Source organism: Nipponia nippon, unplaced genomic scaffold (genome assembly GCF_047370975.1).
Source record: "Nipponia nippon isolate SJK-2023a ecotype South Korea unplaced genomic scaffold, ASM4737097v1 scaffold_11, whole genome shotgun sequence".
Taxonomy (NCBI): domain Eukaryota; kingdom Metazoa; phylum Chordata; class Aves; order Pelecaniformes; family Threskiornithidae; genus Nipponia; species Nipponia nippon.
The window spans coordinates 20,189,137-20,202,874 of record NW_028262302.1 but is presented as its reverse complement, the minus strand read 5'-3'; the positions used below and the strand labels follow the sequence as shown (position 1 = coordinate 20,202,874).

At 46.1% G+C, this 13,738-nt stretch overlaps 1 long non-coding RNA gene across 1 annotated transcript in view; it reads left to right on the top strand.

Moving 5' to 3' along the window:
* LOC148056858 (uncharacterized) overlaps positions 1-13,738 on the top strand; it is a 32,994-nt gene that overhangs the window by 17,126 nt on the left and 2,130 nt on the right. The window contains exons 2-3 of the long non-coding RNA XR_015702344.1: positions 4,090-4,195; positions 11,711-11,821. This is a non-coding gene — a long non-coding RNA (uncharacterized LOC148056858). The remainder of the gene's footprint in view (positions 1-4,089; positions 4,196-11,710; positions 11,822-13,738) is intronic.

Genomic DNA, 13,738 nt, shown 5'->3' with positions numbered 1-13,738 from the left:
CTCTCTGGGCTCTCTTTACCTGCTTTCCAAGAGCTTGCTCCATATCTCAGCCATCAATTTTACCAAAGGCGCTAAAGGGAGGTTGACTCTGCTTTGCTGTGTGTGTGTTTTGGGGGCATCTCTCTTAGGAAATCACCGTGTTTGAATGTGCTTGGATATAATAAAGCCTGAGACCTTCAGTAGCCTATTTCTGTCCCTCCCTAGGCAGTTGCTGAAGGCAAAGCTCACCCTGGTTTGTTATTTCCAGCTTTCCAGCCCATCGACACCTGAGCAGCATGTCCGGCAGCAGCCTCTCTTCCCAGCTGCTGGTCCACTGCATGGCTGCCGCTGAGCGCTGCTGCTTCCAGCTCAGCTGGTGGCTAGGTACCGGCGTGCCGCCAAGGCATGTCACCATGGGTCCGAGAGCAGGTAAACTAGGTGTGCAGAGAGAAAGCCCTCCCTGACCGCAGTTACATCTGAAAATTTTCTTTTGTGTGTCCTTTATATTTCTGTCCTGCCACTAGCACAATTTCACACAGCTCCTTGGACATCCTGAGTTATTTATTCTGGTGGTGAAGCTGCTTGCTGCTCCTTCGGGCAAATCTGCACCTCCTCTCCTTGGGCTGGGAGAAAGGCAGGAGCCCTTCAGAGCACAATGGCAGAAAGAAGGTCGTCAGAGATGGCACTTGATTAGCGACCTCCTTCATGCCCTATCCTCTGCATTTGATGTGGGCAATCAGGAGATGGTGTTGCCAAGGCTACGAGATCTTGTCAGTCTGCCTTCCAGGTCCTCTGTGGCTTCCCTCTTCCCCCCCCTAATTGTGCTCAGACTTTCTGTTTAAATACCATCTGCTTCAGCTGCAATTTGCACAAGTATCCCAAAGGGCTTTGCTCTCGATTCTCTGGTAATCTGCCCTTTGTATGCTAACCCTCTACGAGATGGTCTTGTTAAAGAGAAAATACACTTGTCTTTGAAGAATGATAAAATAAGGATGTGAAGCAACAAAAGACAAGCAGGTCAAATCTGAGATTGATGCTGCCTGAGCCAGATTCTGCTGCAGATAATTCCTGAAGATAACTTGCGATCAAAGCAGTAAAGCAAGAATTTGTCATAACCACTGAAAGAGTTAATGGAAGAGCCTGTCTGTAATGAAGTATCTATCTGCTGCACATTCCTGCTCATATTCAGCAAGCAAAATACCTACTGGTGTCAGCAGGGGTGTCAGGCGGGGAGTAACGACTCTGCCATGGTGATCCACATCACCGATGTGAATCAAACCAGGTTTAAAACTGGCTGAGTTTCGAAGGTTAGATGCTGATCCCTTTCTGCTTTCACCCTCTCTTCCCCCAAGTTTTGTCTCTTTTACATAAAAACAAATTTGAGTTAGGCTAGTGGGGTTCTTGCTGGCAAAGAGCATCCCTTAAACAACCAATCTGATTCCAACAGCATTATAAACTAATTAAGAAACAGTACCAGTCCGTTCCCAGCAGGTTCACAGTAAGGCATCTTTCACAGTGTCTGACCAGTACCTGTGCACTTTTTACAGTATTACAGGAGGAGTAAGTATTATCCAAATCAGTAGAATTTATTAATATAGTCAGGTTCCTCCTTTTTGCTGTTTCTCTTGTACTTCTACAGCAAGTTTAGGAATACTTTTGCTGACAGCATCATCTTTGGAAAGACCCATCAGCACTCTGCTACGGGCTGCCCTGCTAGCGCTACCTATTATTCAAGCTGCTTGCCTGATGCTTCCAATTATCAGACCCTTTTTTCTCTTTTGTTTAGTTTGCAGTCTTTTCCCATTTGGGCTGAAATGTAACATTAAGAGAGTTCTGACTGAGCCAGGTAATTTGATATTTACTATATATGTAAAAAAGTTAACCTAAAGCAGCAGTTTCTGAGAATAAAGCACAAAAAAAAAGCATATTGCTTTGCCCATTTTATGAAATGATTGAAGGAGTGATTTCAAATTTGATGGGTGTGTTATATCAAGGCTGCCTTTCTCTGTGAAAATTCCCCTAAATGGAGATAAATGTGTGAACCTTCAAAATAATCACCGTTTGCACAGGAAAGGCTTGCAGGAATTTCACAGCTGAATTCCCTGAGAGTGTCTCCTTTCCACAAGCTCTGTGCACTGCAGGGAATATTGCCTTGAAACTGTCAAAGCAGCGTTGCGCTCTCAGTTCCCCGCAGCACATCACCAGAGCTCTGGGTGCAGTCTGTGTCAGCTGGAGCTTCCCTCAAGATCCAGTGTGAGCAGATGTTTTTTTCAAACATGCTCAGCAAAGAGATTTTCTCTTGATGTCCTGTCTTCTATCACTTTGTATCCTGCCGTGCTTTGCGGCAAGTCAAGAAAGAGTTGTTAGGGAAAAGTTGGAGCTGCTTCTCACAAGGTTTCTCTTCTGAGACCTCATCCCCTGGTGTGACTCAGGCAGCCTGGCAGGGTCTCACCTGCCTCCTGGACTTGCCCACTGGTGGTCCCATGGGTCAAGGCAGGACAAGTAGCACATCTCCCCTTTTCTTTGGCTATTGCCTCGACTTGCTCCTGATGTCTCTGTATGGTCAGTTGGCTCCCTGATTTATAAGGTGCCTTCATTCCTGTGTGCCCTGTTTTTTTCTCTCAGCTGAGGAGGTGAGAGAAAGGTGAGGAGGAGTAATGATGGACAGGAGACACTGTGAGAAGGAGTAGTGATGAGCAGGAGGCACCTCTTTCGCCGTCATCTGCATGGCTGAGGAGAAGAGGGCACGAGACCCATGCAGGAATTTGTTAAGTCCTTGCCCTTTGGTATGGGACTGTAGGTTCAGTGTGAGACAGAGGATAAAATGGTCCCTGATCCAGGGAGGCTCTTAAACCACATGGGAAACAGAAGAGTTGGGCGGTTGGTTATACAAGAAGAAATTAGCTGCAGGGATCGGGGCTTCATGGGCCTAAGCTTTGACAAACACCTAACACACTTTGCCTTTTCAGGGGCATTAGGTGTTTGTCAGTGCGTTGTCCAGCAAAGCCCTGAGCAGGATGGAGAAGTGCAAACCAAGGAGAAAAGGGGGCACACAGGTCAGAAAGATGGACACCCTGCCCAAGCAGAACTGGGAATGGTCTCCTGGCTCCCATCTGGCATCCAGGTCCAGGTCTGCCTCCACGTGTGGAGGAGGAAAGAGTTCAGAAGACATTTACAGCTGTGACTGGCTCTGGGTCACCTAAAACAGTCACAGAAATAGGGCAGGTGGCGGCATGCTCTTACAGACCTCCCTTCTCCTGGAAGGAGATTGTCCAGATTGTCTTCCCAGGTGGGGCTGACATCTCTTTCCCCTTCAGCATGCAACCCAAGGGGACTGAAAGCAAACGGGACTGGGCCCAAGTTTAGTAGGAGTCAAATGGAAGAGATGAGCAGAGGGTGGTTTGCTCTGCACACCCAGAGCAAAGGGATTTCTGCGCTGGCTGTTTCTGCTGGGTGTGCTGAAAGGTCAGCAATATTTCAAGTCAACCAGCCAATAGCTATTTTTGGCTCTCATTTTGCAAATACCACATCAGAAACAAAGAGTTATTTTTGTCCATCGGGATTGCTCTGATAACTTTACTCAGTACAATGTTAAATAATCAAACCCCACAGGAATAACAGCACTGTTTTATAATCCAGTATTATCAGATATATAGAGGCACGCAGCAGGGTGTGTGTGGAGGGGAGAGCTGAAATCTCTTAATGAATACAAAAGAATATTTATATTATTCATATCATCTGAGTCCACATATTACAGTGATTTGGAGTATTGTGTAGGTGTGCAGAGAGGTGTAGATTTTTTTAAACAAGGGGGTACTTGTCCCAACAGGAGAAAATAGCAATAGCTATTGTCCTCCACCGTTCTTTAGCGATGCCAGTGCACAATGTGGCTGGTGTGACAAGAAGCAGCTGAGGCGCTTGCAGAGCCCCACTCCTACACATGCTGTCACCATGGCTTCCTCCACATCTGTGTTGTGGAAACACCTCCTTTGCCCATGAAAACCCCAGTGGAAGTGGAGCGTATTGATTTGTGAGTCACTGGTAGCACTGCTACAGGAACAATGAAAAGAAAGTCCCAGCTTCTGACTTTCTATGGTTTATGTCACACAGGACCCAAATGGGACCAGCGTTTCCTTTTGCTAAACACCGTATGGACTCAGGAAAGACAGCCCTTGCCCAAAGACCCTGAAAATATCACTGGGGAAGACAGATAAAGGTAAGAGAAAGGGAGTCTTATAGCGTCCAATTTATGGTTGGAGAATTTAAGCACAGAGACCTCACAGACCATTTGCCCCGCGCCTATCACATCCAGCGTATTTTTTAAAACTTGCTATTTAGGTGCCAAAGAAACACCTGTGTTTTCAAACATGGTCTTCATGGCAGGTGATCACCATATGGAAAAATCTGCTCCAAAGTATCCAGATGGTAGCGGTGAGAAACTGACCTCCCCTAGAAACACAGAGGATCTGGTCCTGTGAGAGCTGGACACTTTGGAGCCACGTTCCTCCAATTACCTGCCGATGGTGTCAGGGAGGCTGGTATCAGAGTGAGTCACTGAGCCAAGATATCTTGAGCAGGCCGGGGTCAATGGTTCAACTTTTTATTAAGCCCACCTTTCCATTCCTCAGAAGGATAAGAGAGATCTTTCTGTCTTGTCTTGTCTAACCACCAGTGGGTGGTTATGGAGAAGAGGCAAGCTCTTCTCATGTATGCACAGTGAAAGGACATAAAGTGACAGTCAGATATTGCAGCAGGGAATAGGACATAAGGAAAAAAAATTCTCCAAGAGGGTGGTCAAGCAGGAGAGCAGGAACCCAGAAAGGATGTGGCGATCCCATCCTTGAAGGTGTTCAAGATTCAATGGGACATGGCCATGAGCAGCCTGCTCTACCATCAGATGTAGCTGGGGTGGCCCCAAGAAGGTTCCTGGCTGCAAGTGCTGAGCAAACACCCCTTGACACCAAGATGTAAGTCATGGGGAGAGGTGGAACTTGAACCACCTCCTTCCTCAGGATTTCCTGCAGCTTAACTTGGGCTTTCCCATGCGGATCAGGCTGGTTGTAATAAGTCCTGTTTCCCAGGGACTACATCTTCTTATGTGCCTCCCAGGGAGCCTCCGTGACTCCTTTGGTGAGTCTACTGGTTTGCAGATGTGCAGAAGACTGGCCCTGGGAATGATGTCCGTGTGTGGGTTTAGCCCAGAGGAAGCCAGCAACTGGCCCAGCATCACAGAGTAGGTTTGAAATGGTGAGGGAATGTGGGCTTCTAAGGTGGTGTCACTGACTTAGGGTTTATTGCTCGCTAGATCATGTTCTCTCACATTTCCAGCACCTGGAGCCATGAGACTATCAGAAAATCTCAATTTGGGATTTTTCTAAAGGATGTTCTCAGCTCTTTGTGCTGCAGAGAAATGACTGAAAATGCAGTACCTCTCCTCTTCCCCTGCTGCAAAAAGCAATTAGGGAGCCCAGATCTGTTTGTTTTAAATCTGGTAATTTTAAGCCAATCGTAGAACTTTTGAACACCTGGAGTTAGCGATCCCACAGTCCAGAGGTCCTTGTGCCTAGACCACCCAGCCTTTGCAAATATCTGCACAGATACATGTGTCTTCAATTTGTAATGTATTTTGTAAAAGCTGTTTCAATTTCTTGAAACAGGCACTTGATACCTTGAACATTCTCATTCCTAAGCACTGGCCTCCTTTGGAGTATTCATGTGCTTTTTGTCTGCATGATGGAGAGGCTGCTCTCACTCGGTCAGAAGGAAGATAATATATGCAGTTGCATATTTGGGTTGCTCATCTTCTGGGGTGTTGAACAGACTTCCTAAATGATGCCTTAGTCCTTTGTTCAACTTTCAAAATGAATATCCCACAAAGGTCTGCATTTTCAGGCTCAGAAAGACTTTCAGGCACAATGAATCAAAAAGGGGATGATTTTTGAAGCACTTGTATGGGAAATTTATGGCTTTGCTTCTTCCAAGATGAAAAACCTGATGTAGGCTATAAATTTACTTAGAGGATTGCCTTTAAAACTCAGCTTGTGACTTCTCATGGGAAACAGAGGACAGGTAGGTATAAATCAACCTGTGCTAAATGGAATGGCTAAAACTCCAGAAAGAGAAATCTAGTCCAAAGGACACGCTCTTTGTTGTAGACTTTAGCTGAGCTCGAACCCAGTGTTATCCTTTCACTCTTCTGTGCACACAGGACCCTCTGGCTTGAGTTTTGTGGCCCTTCCACCCAGGTGAGCTGGCATGAGTAGGAGCAGAGTCAGCTTGCAGAGAGGATGCAGGCTAAAAAACCCTGCCTATAATTTTCCACCTGTGCCAAGAAAGACAGAGAGGTTTTCCCAGTAGTGACCAGGGGAAAGAGTAGGATAAGTTGGTGTGGGGCAGCACAAGAGGCTGGCTACCCCATGGCTCACACCCAGACTTGGCTACCCCACAGCCAGTGATGGTTATTCAGCATAGCTGATGTGAGAGCAAACCCTGAACTGCTCTGCTGGGACAGAGAGAAAAAAAAAGTTAAACTGCTACGGAGAAACAATCCCATGTTTATTCCTGATTAGTTTACATTGAAACATGGCTGCTGACAGGTTATTTTGGTAAAAAGGCAAGAGCTCATTGTGTCCCTCGTTCTGCTGCCTACTCTGCATGGGTGGAGTTTCACTGAAACCGGCTGGAGCCCTTCCACATACAGCAAATGGCAGGATTAGCAGTGATGTTTTGCAAATATCCCTCTTACTCAAATAACCTATTAACTAAAATGCTCCATTGAGCTACAATCACTAGCAGGATTGTTTTAGTTTATAGTTTCTATGGTGAGTAGTGTGTTTCTGGAAGCTGGGCTAGGTATTTTTTTTCCTTCACTTAGAAACATTGTGTTGAAGAAAGTGGAGATTGTTAGATGTTTTGAAACATGTTCTTCTGCAAAAAAGTTCCCTTTTGAACGCTTGATAATAAAAATTCATTTGCATAATGCTACAGGCTGTGGGCTAAATTGCGTGGCTGGATGATTGTTTAGCAAGATACGGAGTTGCCACAAAACTAGATGCAAGTTCAGAAAACAACAAGGCATTGCCCAAGTTTGCACCTCCAGCGAATCGTCAGAGAGCAGAGGGATGGAGAGCTCGTGGCATCATGCAGTGTGCTGGGCAGTGCTGGAGCTGAACGCCACACAGAGCAAATCACAGCATTAAATAAAGCACAGGACGTGGAGCTGAGAGGCAGGTCCCATCGATAGCTCTGACAAAAAGTTTTCTGTCTGTCCCTCCGCTGTGTAATCTGGAGCAATGGCTCAAGCCAGCCCCAGAGGGGTCCCAGGGGTGTCGCAAGCATCTGCCGATGACTCTGGTGGTGGGCGACCGCTGTTGTGTCAGCCCCTTCGGCAGATGGGGATGGAGAGAACGCAGCGCAGAAAGGTGTTAGGTACAGGTGGGCTGGGAAAGGACAAGAATTTGGTTTCCAGGTGTTAGTTTGGTGGCACTTGGGGAGGGCTGAGCACTGACACCTGCTCAGGGCAAGCAGCAAGGTTACTGCCAGCGGCAGGGTTTGGCCGACCATCACTACAGCCGCAGGTTTGGCTCCTCAGCTCTCTCTTGGCTGTTCACATCCAACAGAGGCAGCTGTGTCCTGGAGAGGAGAGATGGGTGTGTAGCAACATCAGGCGACTGCTGATAGGAATGTAGAGCATTTGAGCTATTTCGCTTTTTGTGTATAAAGCTCAGCATCAGCACCAGAAATGCAACAGGAAAGCAAATGTCAAAAAAGGAGAAGAGTCAAGAACTGAAGAGTAACAGCTTCTGGTAACCACATGCATGATTCCACCCATTAGTTTGAAGATGTAATCCCTAAATCATGCCCGCCTCACCAGTAAGTTTTATGCAAACCGTTACTGTCTACAGGAGCTGCAAGTAAAAACACTGTTGTTATACTCACGCTCTTATATCAAGTATAATGATTCTTGTCCAATTTGCTAAGCAGCAGTGTTCAGTGTCACATTGTGTAGGCATTAGAAGTATTATTTGGTAGTCTTTTTTAATTTTAAACATTTCTGAAATGCCAGGCATATAAATTGCTGCTTTTAAGTTTGGGGTGAAAAGGGAAAAATGTAAGTGTCACTGCTTTTAACCAGCATATCGTCTTGATGCCACACTCTTAGCGGGGAGCACTTAACAACCACTCAGCAACCTTCCTCCTGCCCCGAGAAGAGGCAGACAAAATCTGTCCTGTGGGGACACTGTCTCCTGGATCAGGCCCCACCGATGAGAAAGTTTGTGAATCCCACAGGTGTACGTGACTATGGGTGTCACAGGTAAAAACGCAAAGCCCTTTGCCGAGGAAAGCTAGATACTCCCAGGAGAGTAAAGACAGAGGGGTTGAAAATCTGGGGACTCAACATATAAATCTCCTTGTGTGACTTCAGCTCAGATAGACGAAGTGGCTATGCCTAGGTTTGTGGTGAAACAAGAACCAGAACAGAGGTCTAGGGACTCCTACACCCCAGAAAGCAAGACTTCTGCCCCCCAGTTAATCCATCTTCTTCTGAATCATTTATGGATGTTTTGAGGCTGCTTATGAAGTTCAGAGGCATTAGGCTGGAGAAGAAAGTGCGGAGAGGCATTGCATGTGCTGTCAGCCCCCCCGGTGGTGTGTCCATCTGCTCTCGTGCGCTAATGAAGACCTGCTGCGCAATGCCTTCCAGGAAGCTCCGATCTTCAGGGTCTTTTGCATTAATCTTTAATATGCTCTTTGTGTGCTTGTCATGTAGGAATTCAAAGACTGAAAATAAGCTGCTTAGCAAAGATGGGGCATATTAGTTGACTTCTACTCCAGGCTGTGGGACAAATCCACCAGCCTCTGGTGCAGAAGAAAGAGACCAGCTCAGGCTAACATGCCCTTTTGCAAAATTCTTACAAAAAGGAGAGGAAAACACATCAGCACCATAAGGGATCCCATCCTGTGTTTTTTAACCCTTCCTTTGTTTGAGCTACCTGATCTCTCTAGGAAGACACAGCTCATGAGGAAAGTTCTCAGTGGAGGCCCAGCAAAGCTGCAAAGAAATGCACACCGGATGAACAGGGCCACAACCACTTCAAAAGTAAGCCCCAACAACAGTTCAAATGCCCAAATTCAGTGTATTACCCATCTAGAGGCAGGTCCACAAAGTCAAAGGCATTACCTCTGTACATACCTGATCTCAGAGGAACGTTGGGTTGGAGGTTCATGAGCACAACTTCACCAGACCCAGCCTAGCAGCATGGACACAGCTGGGGTTGGTTTATGTCTTTGTGTTAAAAGTTGACTATCTGCATTAGCTGTTTTCACATCAGGCATCAAAGATTCCTGCTCTTTCATGTGTAGTGGGTCCAGAGCATTTTGCTTTGAGTCTGTAGCAAACCATTACTCAGAGGGTAATGGTATCATTCTAGGTAAAAAAAATGAATCCACAAAGAGAAGATCTAGCTTAACTCCAGGATAATTCAGTGTACAGAGTTCCTGGTAGCCTATAGAAAGACTGGTATACTCAAGTTTTCTGAGTTAGTGCTGGCATATGCAGTTCTGCTGAAATTCAACTTGTGAATTCTAGTCATGGTCTTAAAGTTTATTAAAATGCACTGAAAAGAAAGGTGACATTGTAAAACAGAATAAATAGTGGTGCCTTGTAAAGCCTGAAATATCAATATGAGTATCTTGAGTGCAGTGCTAATCGCAGTAAATTTGGAGTGGAAATCTTCTCTTCCAGTTTCTTCTGAAATCTTTCTCTGGAGCATAGGTGATGGTCATTCTAGGAATGCTTAATATTTGATGTTTGGCATCATATGCTCTGTGCTCATAAGTCTCATTTGGCTTGTGTGTGTTTAACTTGTGTAAATTAACTACTCGGCAGTAGTCCAGTACTTACAAACTTACCTACTGCGATGCATTGCCTATAGCATATGTTGCTACAGAAGCTCTGGGTTTTTTTATGAACATTCCAGACATGATCGCATTATAGTGATAGCTGTATTCTGCTCTGGTGTAAAGCATGGGCCTTATCCTGCCATCTGCAGTCATCCTTCTGCTAAGAGCTCGCGTCCTCTTGGGTTCAAGGCACAAAAAAGTGTTGCCTGTGGAATTTTCCTTCTAAGTAAGAACAGTTCCTCGGGTAGGGTGGTTTTGCTAAAACATAGCAGCATCTGGTTCTCATTTTGGGAATCAGTCATTTATCCAGTTTTATAAGACTGAGACACAAGAGGTCAAATGACTTCAGTTCAGGCACTGAGTTGGTGGATCAGGTTGATTCACATCTCAGGATGCTTTTAGTTCTCTCCTTTGGTCAGTAGATGTTACAAGCTAATACAAAAGATAGTTTCCAGCATTAATGCAGTATTGCCTGTCTCTTCTCCTGTAGCCTATGCACACCTGTATGTTAAGATTCTGTAAGATCACATCACAGTGTTTCTCCAGGCCTGTATATGTTTTCTGATCAGATATGTGCGCTGGATTTAGCCAAATCCCTACTTAAGTGCTGTACGCTATGTATCTAGGTCATTTGCACAACAATTTTTATTGTAAATCTGGAATAACAAGCACAGTTCTTGGCAGAGTTCTGCACAGCAGAAACACTTTATGTCTTCATATGTGCATGTGAGCTTTTCTGGAAGGGGGAAAAAAGAAGAACAAATTAGTTAATTTGTCTATGGTTTTCCTGGCAACTCAAGAGTAACCAGGAAAGATAACTGGAGAGACTCAGCGCTGCTGCTTTTACTCTACTGTCAGGCAAGCATGTTGGGCAGCTCTTGGACCATTTCACCTGCCCCCTTTGGTCTCAGCCCACTCTCAGTTGGGCCCCAGGCACCTGCAGTGGGGAAAGCAGCAAAAACCTGCTGGTTTTGTCCTTGCCAGAGCCAGCTCACGCACCCAACTGGGCTCTGCGGCAGCCCCCTCCCCGGGCGGGCTGCAAGGAGGAGCAGGGCTGGCAGCTGCAGGGCGAGGGGCGATGTGCCATAAGCAGGGCAGGCACAGCTCGAGCCTCGGGCAGGGTATGGACCAGGCACCTCTGCGTGGGTACAGGCACCGCAGGCATCTCTTTCCAGCTTCCTCCCGCCGCAGGGGACCCTCCAGCTTGCAGACCAGAGCCTGCCGCCCTAGGCGCCGTGCAGGTATTTCCAGCACAGAGCAACCAAAAGGCAGTTGCTACCCTAAAGCGTTTAAAATCTAATCACTTGGAAGAAAAGCTTTGGCTTGGTTACGTTAGTGGTTATCATGACCGGAGCCAGGTGCTAGGTTGTAACAAAATCACCTATTACGAAAACAAGGTAATTACATGTCTGGATTATTTGTGAGTTGAACCAGTTCCTTCCTATTTGCTGAAATGAAATGCAAGCACCTAAGCAATGCAGTTTGCTGCATTGTTCAAGCAGTGAAGCACCTCCAGCAGCACTCCCAACCAAACACGCTGCGGCTCTGGATGGTGAGAAGAGCACACGTCACTGTTAGAAACCAGAAAAACTTGGAAGGATGCAATAAAATCTGTACTTACTCAGAGAGCTGCCCTTGCTTGGGACAGCGGCTTAGCGTGATAAGCACCATCACTTGCTCTGCTTATTTCAATATATTTCTGAGCATTTCTGAGTATTTCTGATATATCAGATATATTTCTGATCTGATATATATATCAGATATTTCTGATATATTTCTGAGCAGGGGTTTAAAATACCCTCATTTTATTCTTTTTTTCTTCCCCTAGGTACCCAAACTCATCCATCAGCTGCAGTGGACCCAAAGCAATGCCAGCAAATTTAAGGGATTTCTGTCAGTGGATCTGCAAGCAGAGTTTGTACCCATGTATCAAAACTTGGTATTATTTTAATAGCTTCTTTTTCTCAGAATGCGTATGAAAATCATACAGATGATTTCTAGCAGGATGGTGGTTCATGCTGAGCCAGCAAATAATTTTCTCCTTTTATTTTGAATCACTCTTGGAACAAGTCTTAGCTCTGCATGTACAAACTAGGCCAAAAAAAAAAAAAAAGGGTGGGGAAAAAGACACAAGGCCCTTTGTCCTCTCTGGAATTTGTTTAAAACCTCAGGGATGAATAAGGCACTTTATTTAACTCAGCCTGGCTATAAATAGGAAGCAGCACCTTAGCCTTTATATGAACTAGGGAATTCAGATGTGTCGTCTCAGTTATGATCATACTTGAGAGGCACAGCTTCAATGCAAGATGTGTCCCTACACTAAAGGGTTGTTAAAAGTAACTGAGGGCACCAGGTTTGGTCCAAAGAGAGACCCTGAGCAAGAAGGAAGGTGCTGGGACCAGCAGGAGTCAAATGGCTGCTTTGCCTTTGCTCGTGTTTTCTGGTCGTGCTTTAAGCACCAAGTCCTCCTGGTGTTTAGCATCCCAAATACCTTCTTAATTTTTTTTCTTGTTCCTACTGGAGCAAAATTGGTTTCAGCACCGTGGGAATAAATGTTCATCCCTGTGGTACCTCGAGGGCTTCATTTTGGAAAAGTCACCAGGAGCTGCTCTTCCCTCTCTGCAGAGACCCCTCTCAGGAGTGGGGTTAGCTCCTGTCCCCCCCAGGGAATGCCATCCCAGCACCTCCGGGCCACACCACTGGGCCAGATTAACCAAACACACAATGGACAGGAACACCTGAGATTGAGAGAAACCTCTTCTGCAGCAGCTCCCAGCCCTCGGGCCCACGAGGAGGGGGAGGATGAGTTGCGGCGGCCATGCATCTGTCCTGCTGGGGAACGGGAGGGCTAGTGGCTGGACATGGCCATTAAGAATTAAAAAAACAACCATGGTGCTTCCAGAGCCAGTGCACTCCATGGCTATGTGAAGACTATATTTGTGTCCAATTCACTTTGTTCTGCCTCAGTTATAAATCTGGGGGAAAAAAGCTAGTTCCTTCCCCCCGCACACCGAAGCTAGGAGTTAAAGACCAGTACCACTGAAATAGCACCTGAGTTGCTGGGTTTCATCCCATGTTCTGTTTATTTTGTTCTTCCCCTGTGTTTTCAGTTGCAGTTCTGTACTTGCAAGACCTTACCAGCCTGAAGAGCTAATCCAGGAGGACGTATGGGGCTGTCAAGGGAAGGCTGGGTTGATGAGATAGATAGGTGCCTGTGCTATTTCTTCCTGCTCAAATCATCATCAGTGAATAGCTAAAAGCAACAATAAAGTATTCTTAGGTTTCCAGCGCTGTGGTATCTGGAGCTTTCCCCAGCTCCTGGGTCCGGCTGTATGTCCCAGCAGCATCCCAGTCCCAGGGGTTTTCATGGCTTCATCGCCTACTCAGTAGTAATGCGTGGGGGTACAGTTCTCAGGGGTATGGAGGACATGTGGGTATGTGACAATATCCAACCTATGTTTCATAAATTAAATGACTAATTCATAAAAAGAATCTGTAACACTCCAGGAGCCATGCCGAAGCTGAATGCTGACTTGATTGCAAACACCCATTTAATGGCTGGACTCACTGCAATCACAGGCATTTTAAACAGATTTCTTTTGGTGTGTGGGCACGAATTGTCAGGCAGCATGAAAAGATCCTTGTCCTTTGTAGTGTAAGGTCTGAGGTCTGAAAGCTGAGCATGAGGAGAGTAGCTGGTGGTCCGTGTCCCCACCTCCCTGGAGACCCCGCTCCTCCGCTCCTGCCCACCCTCCTTGATGGGCTCAGTGAGGGTCTCTAGAGGGGAAGTCTGCTAAGGTTAGATGTGAAGTTTTTGGACTCTTCATGGCAGAAATGTTGGAGAAAATGGAGGAAA